We start from the raw sequence: 14,589 nt of genomic DNA, 5'->3' as shown, positions 1-14,589 counted from the left end.
TCTCGACTGATTAAAGTTTTGAGTTTGAAAACCTTCATCTCTCGATGCCATCAAGCATTCGACCTCACGAAGGTGTGCCTGCAGAGACCTCGCCTACCATATGTTCCCATTCCAGTGGGAGGTGGGGAGGGCTAAAGATACATTACATGCGCAAAAAAAGGGGTCTCTGCCATGGAGTGGCTCCTGACTCATTGGTTTCCAAGACGGCATTTTCCCAGAACTAGGCGGCCCCTTCTTTTCCCCATGGAGCGGCTGGCAGGTTCAAACCGCTGACCTCGTGGCTCAGTGCACAGCCTGCTATGCCTCTACATGCACAAGGGGGCTCCATTCAAAGGGGCTTTCATAGCATAAAAATGGAAGTGAGAAGATAATGGAGTTTTCCCTGGAGGTTTGGAAGCTCCCACTGTATGGATCACTACCAACCCTGTGATCTCGAACAAGCTGGGGGTGGGGGGTGGGGGAGGTGTGTGGCCAAAGGTAAGGGGAGAGAAAGTTTGAGATGAGCCCAGCAGGAGGAAAGACTTCTGTCTATAAAGGTGGGGAGGAAATTTGGGGGCTTCCTCAAGGCTGGAAGAGCTTCAAGGTGGCCAACAAAAGACGCATTCCATCCTCGTGGTGCGTGGGACAGTAGTCAGCGTCACACAGAAGAGTCGGGGAGATCAGGTTCACTCATGGACACAGGCCTCCCATTGCCAGGGAGCTGCCTTTGGTCGCCGCACAGGGCAGGTGTTCCATGTGCCAGTGAAGGAGATCCCTTTCCTCCACTCCTGGAACAGATTGAGACCGGACTCATGACCAAGAACGTGACTGCAGGACCAGAACAGGTGGGGACTTGGAGAGGGGGTGGGGGACCCAATGCCCAGCCTCCTTGTCAGAGAATGTTCTGGGAATATGATATACTTCTCTTTCCAACAGAAAGGGCCTATTGAGCAGTGTGGGCTGGACTGGAGGGCAGGGCCCCATCCGAGTCCTGAACCTCCCTCCCCCCGCCTCCTTCATGACTCTCTTGAAGGATGGCATGCTTGCTTTGCTTCTAGGAACATGCTCGAGTTCCCCCGACTCGCCACTTCATTCAACGTAGCACACGTTTTTCTTTCTCTTTAATCATTTTATTGGTGGCTTGTACACATCACAATCTGTACATCCACCCATGGTGTCAAGCGCATTTGTACATCAGTTGCCATCCTTTTCAAAACATTTTCTACTTGAGCTCTTGGTATAGGCTTCTCATCTGTTCTCTCACTCCCCCAACATCCCTCCCTCAGGAACCCTTGATAATTTATACACTTTTCTGTTTTCATGGCTTACATTGACCGATGTTTCCCTCCACCCACTTTTCTATTGGCCGCTCCCCGGGACAGCTCAGGAAACCCGAGGGAGCTCGGTTCTGCTCAGGACCACGGTCAGCTGAACGGCAGTGGGTCACAGACCGGCCAGGGCTGGCCTGGCTCGCACAGCTCCTTCCTGATGTTCTGTTGGAAATTAGCCAACCCACAGCCCGTCCGTGACCCCAGGGAAGGGGCGGCTCTGAACACACAACCCCGTTGCTGTGGACTGGATCCTGACTCCAAACGATCAGACAGGAGGGAGCTGTGTTGCCTCTGGGTTTCCAAGGCTCTCCTGTGCAGGAAGCGACTGCCACACCTTTTCTCCACAGAACACCTGGTGACGTCAACTGCCACCACATTACCTGTGCTGCTGAACACAAAACTCACTGCATGGAGTTGATTCTGATTTCTAGTGGTCTTATACGACAGGGCATCGCTGCCCCCATGGTTTTCCCAGGCCATAGCTCTTTATGGGAGCAGAAAGTCTCCTTTCTCCCACCAGAGTGCCTCCCCACAAACACCTAACTCACTGCCATTAAGTCTAGGCCACCTCAGTGACTCTATGGGACTGAGTGGACCTGGCCCTGTGGGTGTCTGAGACTTAACTTTTTTGCTGTCGGAGACTTGTATTTGGCAGCAGTTCTACAATTCTCTAAGTTCGGTGCCATTTCTGTCCCCCTCCCCCCAATAGTTTTGGAAATAACATTAGAATATCGTATCTTCGTTACAGGGACACTTGTGAATGTCTTCCATGTATTACATAGAGTTATGTGTTCAGATTAGGCAGATAAAATATACTCATACCACATAAGGGATGCATTATATTGTTTCTAAAGGATTATGTCTGGAGGCATCCTAAATAGGATGTGTTCTTTTAAAAAAATTAATCACTTTATTGGGGGGGCTCTTACGAACCTTATCAAAATCCATAATTCAATGGTATTAAACACCCTTGTACATATGTTGCCATCAAACATTTCCAAAACAATTTGTTTCTACTTGAGCCCTTGATATCAACTCCTCTCCCTCCACCCCTCTGTATTAGTCTGGGTGGACTAGAGAAACAAATCCAGGGAGACACATACGTATATAGGAAAGGTTTATATACAAAACAGTTGAATATTGAGGAAACACCCCAGCCCAGTTCAGATCAAGTCGAAAAGACCCCTATTAGTCCATATGTCTGATATCAATCTATAAAGCCCTCTTCAGGTTCACACAGCACATGCAATGATGCCGAATACAGGAAGATCACAAGCCAGTGGGTGAGCAGTCTTGTGGATCTGGTGGCGTTGTAAGCATCTCAGTGCTGGCAGGGGTCTCCACGTAGCTGTTTCACCTCCAGAGGTCTGGCTCCATCAGCCTCTCTCCATTGTCTTCTCCACAGCAATGTCTCGCAGGGAGTGAATAGAGTGTATTTCCCGCCTCCAAGGAGGAAATACAGGAGTTCCTAGAATCCTCAGGAGAAGATCATGTCCATACAGAGGCCTCATTGGCTATCTCCAGATTGGCAGGCTAGACTCCACCCCTTCACACTGAATCCTCAAATTGACACCAGATTATGTAACTGCCACACCCTCCCTCCCCAACACCCCCCAATTCCTGAAGCCTTGATCAATGATGTATTATTATTGTTATTTCCTGAGACTGTAACTTTATACAGGAGTAGTGAGCCACATCATTCTCCTACAGGGCTGGTGGTTTCGAATTGCTGACCCTGCAGTTAGCAGCCCAATGCATAACCACTCTGCCATCAGGGCTCCAACCACCCCCCTTACACACACACACACACACACACACACACACACACACACACACACACACACACCCCAACATCCCAACTGAGTGACAACTGCAGCTGGACACACATGATGACTTCTGTCACCCTTCACTCTTCTCAGGGTTACCCCCACTTCCTGTGAGCATCCAAGCCAGCCCTCCAGTCTTTTCTCACGTGACGAATGACAGAAAAACAGGAAATCAAACTCACTACGTTTGAGTGGAGTTGATTCCGGCTCATAGCCACCTTCCAGAAGAACAGAACTGCTCCATAGGGTTCCCAACGCTGTCATCTTTGTGGAAAGCAGCCTGGTTGGCGGTGTGGTTACGGGTTGGGTTGTGATCCCAAAGACCAGCAGTTTCAAGCTAACCAGCTGCTCCCCGGGAGAAAGAGGGCTTTCGACTACTGTAAACAGCGACAGTCTGGGACACTGGACAATTCTATCCTGTCCTAGAGGCTCGCTGTGGGTGGGCATCGACTTAGGGGCAGAGAGTTTGGGTGGCCTCTGGGTTTCTGAGGCTGTGACTCTTGGGAATAGAAAGCCTCATCTTTTGCTGAAGGGGTGGCTGGTGATTTTGAACTGTCAGCCTGTGGTCAGCAGCCCAACGTGTAACCCACTATGCCACCAGGGCGCCTTTGAGATGTTCATATATATAGATATATACCAGGAGGGCTAAATAAACCCATATCCACCCGCTCTGCTTTATCTACACAAGACTCCCATAGAAACGGATCTCGTTTATAACCCAAGATGGAGGTTTAAACTTAAAAAAGTTGTAGGTATGAGACTGATACCTCAAGGAAGAGATGTACTTCAGTCCTTGGCTCCGCGCAAGAAAGAATTCACACCAAAACCAAGTGAGTTTTATGAATGGTAAAAGAAGCTTCAAGTTTGCACAGGCACCTCAGGGCACTTCACCCCCGCACATGGCGTCCTGAGGGCAGAGGAGATGCTGCATGGCCTCTGAGGAGCAGCTTGAGAAGCAGAAGGGCCACAAGGCTCTGGATTCTGAGTTTTCAGGTCCTCTGCTGGGGGTGTGTGGTCAACGATCCTGGTCAACCCCATTGGCTGAATTGAACTCACCTGGCCCAGATGGGCCAATCCAGGTGTGACGCCCACCTAGGTGTACCACCCCTTCCTGGCCGGAAGCTCGAACCTCTAAGCATGCTCATTGGATGCCCTAGTCCCTATGCTAGCTATCTAACATTTCCCCCCTGAAGAGGTATGGACCCAAATCTTTGGGGTACTGGGCGACGGTGTCTCTAGCTACATCCTGCTGACAAAAAGGGGTGGAGTGGGGCTTTGGGTCCACACCCTTCCTACTCTGTTGGAAGGGGTTGTCCGCTCAGGGCCCAGGATGGATAGGGTTGAGGTGGTCCAGGAGCTGGTGGTCTTGAAGCTGGCACATTGATTCCGATACTACGGTAACCTGAGAACTTCTGGCAAAAAACAAACAGGTAAACCGTTTGGGTGAGACAGGTTGTGAGGTGGTAATGCTCTTGGAGGTGGGTTAGTGTCATGGGAAGTAAAAAAAAAAAATCTCAGGGCAGACAGGCACGGGTGTTTGCTCACTGTAAATCCAGGAACGGGTGAAAGCATTCACTGGCTTAAAGACTGTGAGGGTATGAGGTAGAGTTGTCTGTGGAGCTCTTATCTGTCCTGGGGGGGTGGCCAGTGAAATGCCACAATAGCTCTCGGGGGTGCTTGTCTGTGTGCTCCGCTTCTGAGGGGTCTGGCGGCAACAACTTCCACGGTTCCACCTGTGATGGGTGCCCAGGGTCTGGGGAAGAAGGTGAGGACAGGATGGGCAGCCCAGCATTTAGGCGGACATCCCCTGACCTTGCTGCCACATTGATTGGTCACCTGAGGTTCCAGACCCTCGACAGCTCTCCTGCTGTTTGCTGGCTGGGCAGGACCAATCTCCAATGAACAGTTACTCTTTGGCCTGTGTGCGCCCTCCCTCTTGGCCATTGGTCATGGGGCAAGGGACGCCCTGGTGACCAGCCTGCAGCGGGGCGGCACAGCCCTCGGGTGGGCCTACGCCAGCTAGGGCAGTTCTGTGCCCAGTGGCCTGGTTCCCAACACACATAGATAGCACTTGGCACTTTGGTCACAGTCTGGGAACCTGGGAGACAGTTGACGGGCAGGTAGCAAGTGCAGCCAGCACTTGGGTGTGCCTGATGTCCTGCCTTCTCTCCTCCTGAGCCTGCACCTCCTATTCCCTATTGTAAAATGTCCAGCTGCCGATCCACATCTAGAAAACACCACTGAAAATTACTGGGAGTTCGATACCTCAACATCAGTAATGCAGTTTCAGATTGCACCTCTAGGGTGCCATGACAGTGGAGCCTCAAGCAGGTGCCCCTGTTCGAGGGAGAGGTCGGGGACCCCAGTCTTTGCCGGGAAACTGGGCCCTGGCTGTTTTCTAGACAGCAAGCATTGGCCACCGGCTTGGGCGACTGTACAGGGCCTGTGGTGGGAATCACTGGCATGAGCAATTCACCGGCCTCCAAAGGCGAGACCGCTGCTTGGAGTGACCTCCCAATAGCCTTCAGAGTAGTAATCTATGAAGAGTAGTAATGATTGGGAGCTCATACAACTCTTATCACGATCCATCCATCCATCCCTTGTGTCAAGCACATTGGTATATTTGTTGCCATCATCATGCTCAAAGCATTTGCTTTCTACTTGAGCCCTTGGTATCAGAACATTTTTCCCTCCCTCCCCGCTACCCCCTTCCTCATGAACCCTGGATAATTAAAAACAAATTAAGGAGAACATTTATCAAATCTTTTTTTGCTTGCCACTTTTCTATCACTCAGTTTATTGAGTTTTGCTTCTCCAACAGGTTTTTGCCTCACACATGTTCTGTTTTGGGGTGTTTTTGTGTGTGCTGGTTTTACCTGTCATAAAAGTACCAGATGTGTTAATTTCACAACAAACACATTATACTTCTAAAATACGAGGAAAGGAAAACCTCCCAGTTGGCCATGGACAAAATCCAACGCAAATATTTAGCAGGGTACATACTTTGCAAAGCAAAAATCCTGGAAATGTACAAAGGCAGAAACACTAAGGAAGTAAAAAAATATTTTTAAGAGGTTGCAAATCTATGAAAGATATTTGGCGTTTAAGCAAACTGCAGATTATGAAATTTGGAGTTGAAAGTCTTAAAGGAAACTAAAATCTGAGCATTTATCCTTAGCTACAGACACTTGAGATTGTGTTCTCCTTGGGGACTCATTGTTCTCTCTCCTTTCACCTCAAACACGCAAGCTCCAACTAAACGAACGGCTAATCGGTGTTACAGCTGAGAGACAGCTGTCCTTAGCAAAGATCTCAGGCGAGGTGCTGTCTCATTTAGCACGCTCCCTAGGGTTGAGGCTGTATGTGGGTGGAAGCCGCAACGTGATCAGAAGCTTTCCGGCTGATGTGTTATCCTCCCTGTAGGAACTATTAAAACAACCCCCCCCCAACTATCTCAATGTACAGTTTTAGGGTTTCTGTCTTGGAGGAAGTCACCAGCATTGATGAATGCTGACCCTTACAGGACAGCAAACCTGAGTTTCATTGGACAATCAGGCAGGTTGGAGGTTTAGTCACCATGAGTTCACTGATGTCCTCCAAGGAAAGATGGAGTCAGAGCCACCACAGCTGCAGGCTCACTGCTCAATATGAAGTCTCGTGCTTAGTACACAGTGGTCTCCACCTGCATCCCTTTCCACCTCCTCTGCCTGTGGAGCGTTTGTCACCGGCATGAACATTTTATGCCGCTGAATCAGGTGTGACATTTATGTGCAGCTTTTCCCACAGTTATTACACCTGTACGGTTTTCCCTGGATGCTCGGCTTGAAAGTTCTCCCACACTCCGGTGTCGAGTGAGAGATGAGCTGAGACTGAACCTCTTCCCGCACCCCCGACTCTCATAAGGTGTCTTGCCCTTGTGGATTTTCTGATGCTCACTCAGGTGGGTGCTCTGGCTAAAGCTTTTCTCACACCGGCCGTATTCAAATAGATCCTCTTCATCGCGACTCTTCTGGTGCTGACGGAGGCGTGGAATCGAGTGTAGGCCTTCCCGCAGGTGGTACGCTCAGAGGGCTTCTCCCAGTGTGAGTCCTTTAGTGGCGGGTGAGGAAGTTCTAGCTGAAGGTTTTCCCACATTCGTTGTGTTTGCCGGTCTTCACCCCGGCTGTGAATTGTCTGGTGCTGAGCAAACGATGTAAGGTTTTCCGCCACATGATCACAGGTGCCCCATGAGGTGGGGAATCTGCAGGTTCGCCTTCGGTACATTCATAGGGCTTCTCCCCAGTGTGGACTTTCTGGTGGCAGGTGAGGTGGGAAACCTGCAGGTAGAACTTTCCAGACTGGCCGCATATAGAGGGGGTCTCCCCGGGATGACAACGCAGGTGTTTCATCAGGGAGGAGCTCTGGGCGAAGGCTTCCCCACACTCTTTGCATGAGTTAGGGCATCCCTCCACTGTGAATCCGCTGATGTTCAGTGAGCCACGAGCACCGTGTGAGTGTTTCGCTGCATTCAATGCACACACAGGGCTTCTCACCCACGCGAGGGATATGGCGTTCCGTGAAATAGTAATGGTTGTGGGATGCCTTTCTGCAGTCATTGCACCCGCAGGGACTCTGTCCCGTGTGAACTCTCTGATGCAGGGGATGTCACAATGGTAAGTGAAGGCTCTCCCACATTCCAGGCAGGGAAATGGTTTCTTCTCTGTAAAGGTCCTTTGACATTTCAAGCTCCCTTTCTTGGCCCGCTGGACCATTTCTGGTGTCTCTCTCTCTCTCTGTCTCCCGATGGGGGCTGAAGTTGCCCTGAGGCTTTGCCCAAACTCAGAGCCTCTCTCCTCAAAGGGGGTTTCTTTGGGCGTAACAATCCAACACCCCAGAGACTTCTGGCTTCTCTGGTCCTGCAACCAGTGGTGCCACGGCCAGGTTTCTCCAAAAGGGAGATCTCTACACACACCCCTCTCACAAGTCCCTTAAATTTTCCCATCTGGAATACCGACTCTCCAGAAATACTCTTCTTCTTTTTTTTTTTGATGGTGTAGACACACACAGAGTTCAGCTCCAACTCTGAAAGAAATGGAAAAGCTGAATATCACGTTGTCTCAGGAGAAAACGGAAGTGCCAACGTCACTGCCACTGCATCATTCTGACTCACAGGACCCATAGGTAGCGCTGCCCCTGTGGGTTTCTGAGACGATACCTCTTTATGGGCGTGGAAAGCCTTATCTTTCTCCTCAGAAGTCACTGGTGGTTTTCCAACTGCTGACCTTGTGCTCAGGAGCCCAGGGCACAACCACTACATCCCCAGGGTTCCTTAAGAGGATTACAGCACATGTAAATCCTAACATAATAAAGACCATGGCAGGAAACACGGGGAAGCCTAAGGGTGCTAGTCTATTACATAAATAGTCTATGAAGCATGAATTAAAAACCCCACAAACAGCGGGAGGTAAAAGAGGCCGGCAGTTCCCGAGAATTAAACACATGGAGGCATATAAAGCAGGAACAAGAGGACCTACAGACGGGGGGGGGGGGGGGGGGGGCGGGATTGTGGTAATAATTTATCGGGGACAAATCAAATCTCTAAAAATGTACAGGAAACTTTATGGTTCACAACTCAAACTCACTGGCCCTCGTAGCAGCCCTGGTGGCACTGTGCATTAGGCATTAGATTGCTAACCACAGGGTCCATGGTTCAAACCCTCTAGTCATCGAATCAATTGTGGCTCACAGAGACTCTCTAGGACTGGGTACCTCAGAAAGCCCCATCTTCCTCCCCAGGAGAAGCTTGGTGGCTTCAAACAGCTGACCCTTTGGTTAGCAGCCAAACTCATCACCGTAACCACTCCCATCACGGGCTCCTTTAGACTCTAACATGGCAGCAACGAAAAAGACTAGCGATGCAATTTTCAAACCGGCAGAAGATGTGAACAGGCACGTCACCCAAGAAGACATATTCGGGAAGCCAACCAGCACATGACGAGATGGTGCCATCAACAAGTCAGTACTGGCTCATAACGACCACGTGTGTACACAGAGGGAAACACTGTCTGGTCCGGTTAAAAGCCTCGGTCTCGATACAAAGCAAACGGTGTCTCCCGGTACACAGGGTTCCCTCTCCTCTGGATGCCTGGTCTGAAATGCTGGTGGCTCAAACACAGCTGGCTGGCAGCGGAAGAAAGTCCTGGCGGTCCCCTTGCCTAACGACTGCCACCGGGAAAATCAAAGGGAGCTCCGTCTACTCTGTGCTAACATGAGGTTGCCAGGGGTTAGCGCAAACTCTACGGGCTAAGGGGGCTTGCTCCAGTTAAACTCAGAGGTGGAGCAGGTGGAGGTGGGCGCCAGGACTGGGGCCTCGCCCCGCAATAGAAGGTTCTGGCAATTCTCTGACTTCACGTCACATGATACAGAGCCCCCAGGCTGGGCCCCAACCAGCCCCACTCCAGGGTGAAGTCCATGGTCACGTCCTTGAAGGTCAGCGATCCCTGGAAGGGTCAAAGTCACATGGGGGTGGAAGGGGGTGTAATCCCAGTTCCAAGAGGGGCCCTCCTGGAACTGGGACCCCCACACCCCAAATCACAGACATCTTGACTGCTCCCCAGGCAGGGGTAGATGGATTACCCCGTCCCCTCTTGGTGACCCAACGTGACAGAGAAGAACTGCCCCCCTAGATTTCCCAAAACCCCTGGGTGGCAGAGGAGCTAAGCCCTCTGCAGCTCACCCAAAAGCCTCGGGTCTGAGTCCGCCAGGGAGCATGAGGAGGGAGGGGCAGTCTGCTTCAATAAGACTCTTCTATAAAGATTTGCACCCTTGGGAACCCCATGTGGCAGTTCCACTCTGTTTCATAGGGCTCACCTTCTTAAACGGTGGGTGGAGCCTCCCACCCCCAATTGGGGTCATGTAACTGAATGTGGGGGATCTTGAACATTTTGGCAACAGTTAATGGTTACTCAATGCTTGGCGGCAAAATAATACATTCTACATCCAACGCCCTGAATGCCAGGCTATTTCTGGCAGCGGAACAAGCGGAAGTCCCCCACGAAGGTAGTGCTCTGAGTCAAATTGCCTAGGCTGTCACCGTGACAGGGACTCTTTCTCCCGTGCGGTGGATTTGAACCAGCAGCCTTTATGTTAGCAGCCAAGGGCTTAACCGCTGAGCCGCCAGGTGAAGGCCGAGGGGTGGAAGCAGGATGCTAAGCATGTGCGTGCGCCCGAGGGACCGCGGCACCCGCAGGGAGGACGCAAAGTCAACTGGGCTTTGGCGCAGAGCAGAGGACAGGAGCTTCCTGGTTCAGCCTTTGAACTATTGTATCACAATGCAAGATGGAGCTCCCTGAGAAAGCCCCCCAGGAGATGGAGGGAGAACCCCACTCAGGAGATGGAGGGAGGCACCCCCCCAGGAGATGGAGGGAGACATCCCCCCCCAGGAGATGGAGGGAGAACCCCCCCAGGAGATGGAGGGAGAACCCCACTCAGGAGATGGAGGGAGGCCCCCCAGGAGATGGCGTGGGACCCTCCCCCAGGAGATGGAAGGAGAACCCCACCCAGGAGATGGAGGGAGACATCCCACCCAGGAGATGGAGGGAGGCCCCCCCATGAGGTGGAGGGAGCCCCCCCCCCCCAGGAGATGTGAAGACAGTGCAGGTGAGTGCAAGGTTTCCTTCAGTGCACCTGGGGCCGCTGTGAGTCCAAATGGAGCTGGCTGGATGGCCCCTAACTACAGAGCAAGGTAATATGGGAACTCTACTTTCTCCATAATGTTCCTATTGGAAAAGAAACAAACTGCTCAGGAAAATAAAGTCTACTAAAAAAAAAGTCATGAGCCCATTTCATTTCTACTTGGAGCAGCAAGCTCTATGAAGCGGGCCCCTTCCAGGCTACTCTTCGCCGCCGCCTGGTGGAGCGTGGCCGTGACGTGCCAAACGCACCTCACTGATAAGATGTCCGGAAGCATGTAGGATGGAGTCTCCTCCTGTCCTCCTGCAAAGGAGCATTCCGCTGCACTTCCTCCAGGACAGGTTGGGTTGCTCGTCTGGTGGCCCACAATCTATTAGTTAAAGAAAATGAAAACACAAAAACCTCACTACCACTGAGTGGATTCTGACTCTTAGGGACCCGATAAGACAAGGTAGACCCCCCTCGAGGGGGACGAATAACAGAACTGTGGGTGAAGGGATACATCGGACAATGTAAGATATGAACAAATGAGGGAAAGAGGGTGGGGGAGGGGGGAAGTGAGCTGATCCCAAGGGCTCAAGTAGAAAGAGAATGTTTTGAGAATGATGATGGCAACCTATGTACAGATGTGCTTGACACAATGGATGGATTGTGATAAGAGCCCCATCAAAATGACTTTTTAAAGATAATATATATATAATTTATTAAGGGTTCACAAGGGCGGTAGGGTGGGGGAGGGAGGGAATAAAGAGGAGCTGATATCAAGGGGCTCAAGTAGAAAGAAAATGTTTTGAAAATGATGAGGCAGCATCTGTATAAGTTTGCCTGCTGTAATTGATTTATGGATTGTTACAAAATCTGTAAGAGCCCCCAGTAAAATGATCAATCAATCGATCAATAAAAATACAAATTGAAAGAGCCAAATAATCTTGGAAAAGAAAAACAGAAAGACAAGGTAGGGGACTTTCAGACGCAGGTGGAGACAGGGAGGGCCCTCAGGAAGCCCAAAGGCATTCTGGGAAAGGGGAAGCTGAGACTTACCTGGCCCTCGGCCATCAGGGTCCTAGGGGTCATTGCTGAGTCGGAGCATGCAGCTCCAGGACAGATGCCCAGGCCTGAGAGGGCAAGCTGATGAGAGGGGCAGAGCTAGAGCCAGTTCTGACACAGGCAGACACCTTCCCCAGGACCCCTGGTGGCAGACTGGGCAGAGGACCTCAGTAAGTGCAATGGTAACCATGACAACGACCCCCCAGCAGCCATCAGAAGGCCGGTCCACACATGTGTCTGAGACCCGGAAGGAGGCTGTGATGGATGGCGTTGGGTGCCCACCACCAAAATATGAGCTGTTAATGCCAACCTGGCTGTGGGTTAGGCATCAGGCTGGTAACTGCGAGGTCGAAGGTTCCAACCCACCTCAGGATACAGCGGAGGCTGTCTTTGTAACAACCCACAGGGGGCGGGGGAGGGAGCAGTTCTACCCTGTCCTGTGGGTCACGATGTCTCTAGAGGCAAGGATGGAGAGCTTTTGGCTCAGGTACTTTAGGCATGTTATCAGGAGACTATTCCCTGGAGAAGGACATCGTGCTTGGTCACGCAGAGGGGCAGCGTAAAAGAGGAAGGGCCTCACTGAGATGGACGGACACCCACCGTGGCTGCCTCAATGGGCTCAAAACTAAGAACAATCGTGAGGAAGGTGCAGGACCGGGCGGTTTCCTTCTCTGGCACATCGGGTCACTGTGAGTCAGAATTGGCGCAATGGCACTTACCAACAACAAGAAATAATAATACTCTACCCTGGAGGCAGATGAGGCTTTCTATTCTTGTAAAGAACAACAGTTGCCCAAACCCACCGGGCAGTTCAGCCTGGTCCTGCAGGGTTGCTATGAGTCAGAACCGACTTGATGGCCCCGTGCAGCAGCTAATCAATAGATTGGCAATTTGACCCCTGCCACTGGAGTCCTGGTGACATACTGGTTACCCGGTGGGCTGCGAGGCCCAAGGTCAGCAGTTCGAGACCACCAGCCGCTCTGTGGGAGAAAGGAGGCTTTCTTTTTTACTCCTGACAAGAGGAGCTGCCTCAGAAACCCACAGGCGCTGGTCTACCCTGTTCTATCAGGTTTTGCTGTGAGTCAGAAGCCACTCAATGGCAGTGAATTTGGTTTGGTTTTCTGAGGGATCTTGTTAGGAAGCCAGGATCCGGACAAGGGTTTGTCCCTCCCATGACTGTGAAGACCCCCATAGAGGTGGTTTAGGGAGGAATCACGCGAGCATTTGCCACCCATGAAGACCCCTGAACTGGGCATGCTCCAATTCAGGCCTGGAGCTAGGTGAACAGTGCACCTGGGCAGCCCAACCTAGACTCAGGTGGGCTTACTTCAGCCAATAGGGTCAACCAGGACCTTCAACCACGCCTCCCCAGCCAGAGGATTGAAATACCTTGGCAGCAGGAAGGCTGTTTGTTTTTTCCCCTGCCCGTGCCAACTCCTGAGGTACCACGCTCTTCCTGGCCTCAGTTCCACACGTGGGGGTGCACTGTCCCCAGAGGTTGCTTGTACCCAGTTGTGAGCCCCAGCGCGGCTTCGGGGCGGCTTGGCACACTTCTCTGCGTAGCATGTACTCTTGAGACGGTAAAACATGAAACGTCTCCTGTCCTTCATAAAAACCCACTTGGGTCACAAACCAGGCTTTGGCGTGAATTCTTTCTCGTGGGAAGAAGCCCAGAAGCGAGGCGTGACCCACTCGCGGGGCCTCACAGTCCCGCGGAAGAAAGGACCTGGAGATTGTCTGTGGATGACAACGTGGGAGGAGCCGTTCCCGTCGGTGACACGTGAGCTCGCCGCGACTCAGATGACCAGGAGTAACGCGTCTTTACAGAAGCAGATCGCCAAGCCTTTCTGCAGCACGGCTTGGTGAGTCACGGCCCCCCAAACTCCGGGCAGAGCTTTCCCGTGAAGGGCAGCACGTGAGTTAATAAGGGTGTGCTGAACCACTTCGCCGCCAGAGCCTCCCAGGCAGGGGTATGCTGCCCGCACAGACCGCAGCTAATCATGGGGAACCCTGGGAGAAGCCCAGACCAAGGGGCGCTGTCATCCTCAGGATCGCCGCGGGAAAGGTGAAGGGGGAGCTGAAGACCTCCAGGGAGCTGCAACCTCGGGCAGCGCAGGTCTTTTCCTGACAATCAGGGACCTTCAGAGGAAGGTTTGGGGAGAAGGGGGGCAGAGGGGGGAAGAGGCTCGTAAACTGTGGGGACAGACACCCAGAGCAAGAGAGCGAGAGAGAGCGAGAGAGAGCGAGAGAGAGCGAGAGAGAGCGAGAGAGAGCGAGAGAGAGCGAGAGAGAGCGAGAGAGAGCGAGAGAGAGCGAGAGAGAGAGAGAGAGAGAGAGAGAGAGAGAGAGCAGCAGACAGGGACCCAGAGAGCGAGGAGGAGAGAAATCCAAGGGGAGGGAGGCAGACTCAGAAAGGCTGGGATGCACTGGAAGGCCTGACTGCCCAGGTGTTACTTCCGGGATGTGACCCAGGTGCCCCCATCACAAGTTCTGTGTGTGGCCCGGGGTGGCGGGGCAAGGGGCTCCCAACTGCCACAGCAGGGTCCTAATCCCTGGCGCTGAGTGCACATGGGCCTGAGTGCATATGGGCTGTCCCAAACGCCCTGCCCCCGCTGCTGTGCCTGCTGCACCTGCTCTGTCTGCTCAGCAGGTGGTTGGACTCACCTGTGCACTCCCGCAGGCTCTGAGGTGCCTCAGGGCCTTCCGTCCCTCCAGTAGGTCACAGAGTGCGCCTG

Source organism: Tenrec ecaudatus, chromosome 18, assembly GCF_050624435.1.
Source record: "Tenrec ecaudatus isolate mTenEca1 chromosome 18, mTenEca1.hap1, whole genome shotgun sequence".
Taxonomy (NCBI): domain Eukaryota; kingdom Metazoa; phylum Chordata; class Mammalia; order Afrosoricida; family Tenrecidae; genus Tenrec; species Tenrec ecaudatus.
The sequence above is the reverse complement of the archived record's forward strand: the minus strand, read 5'-3'. Positions refer to the sequence as shown.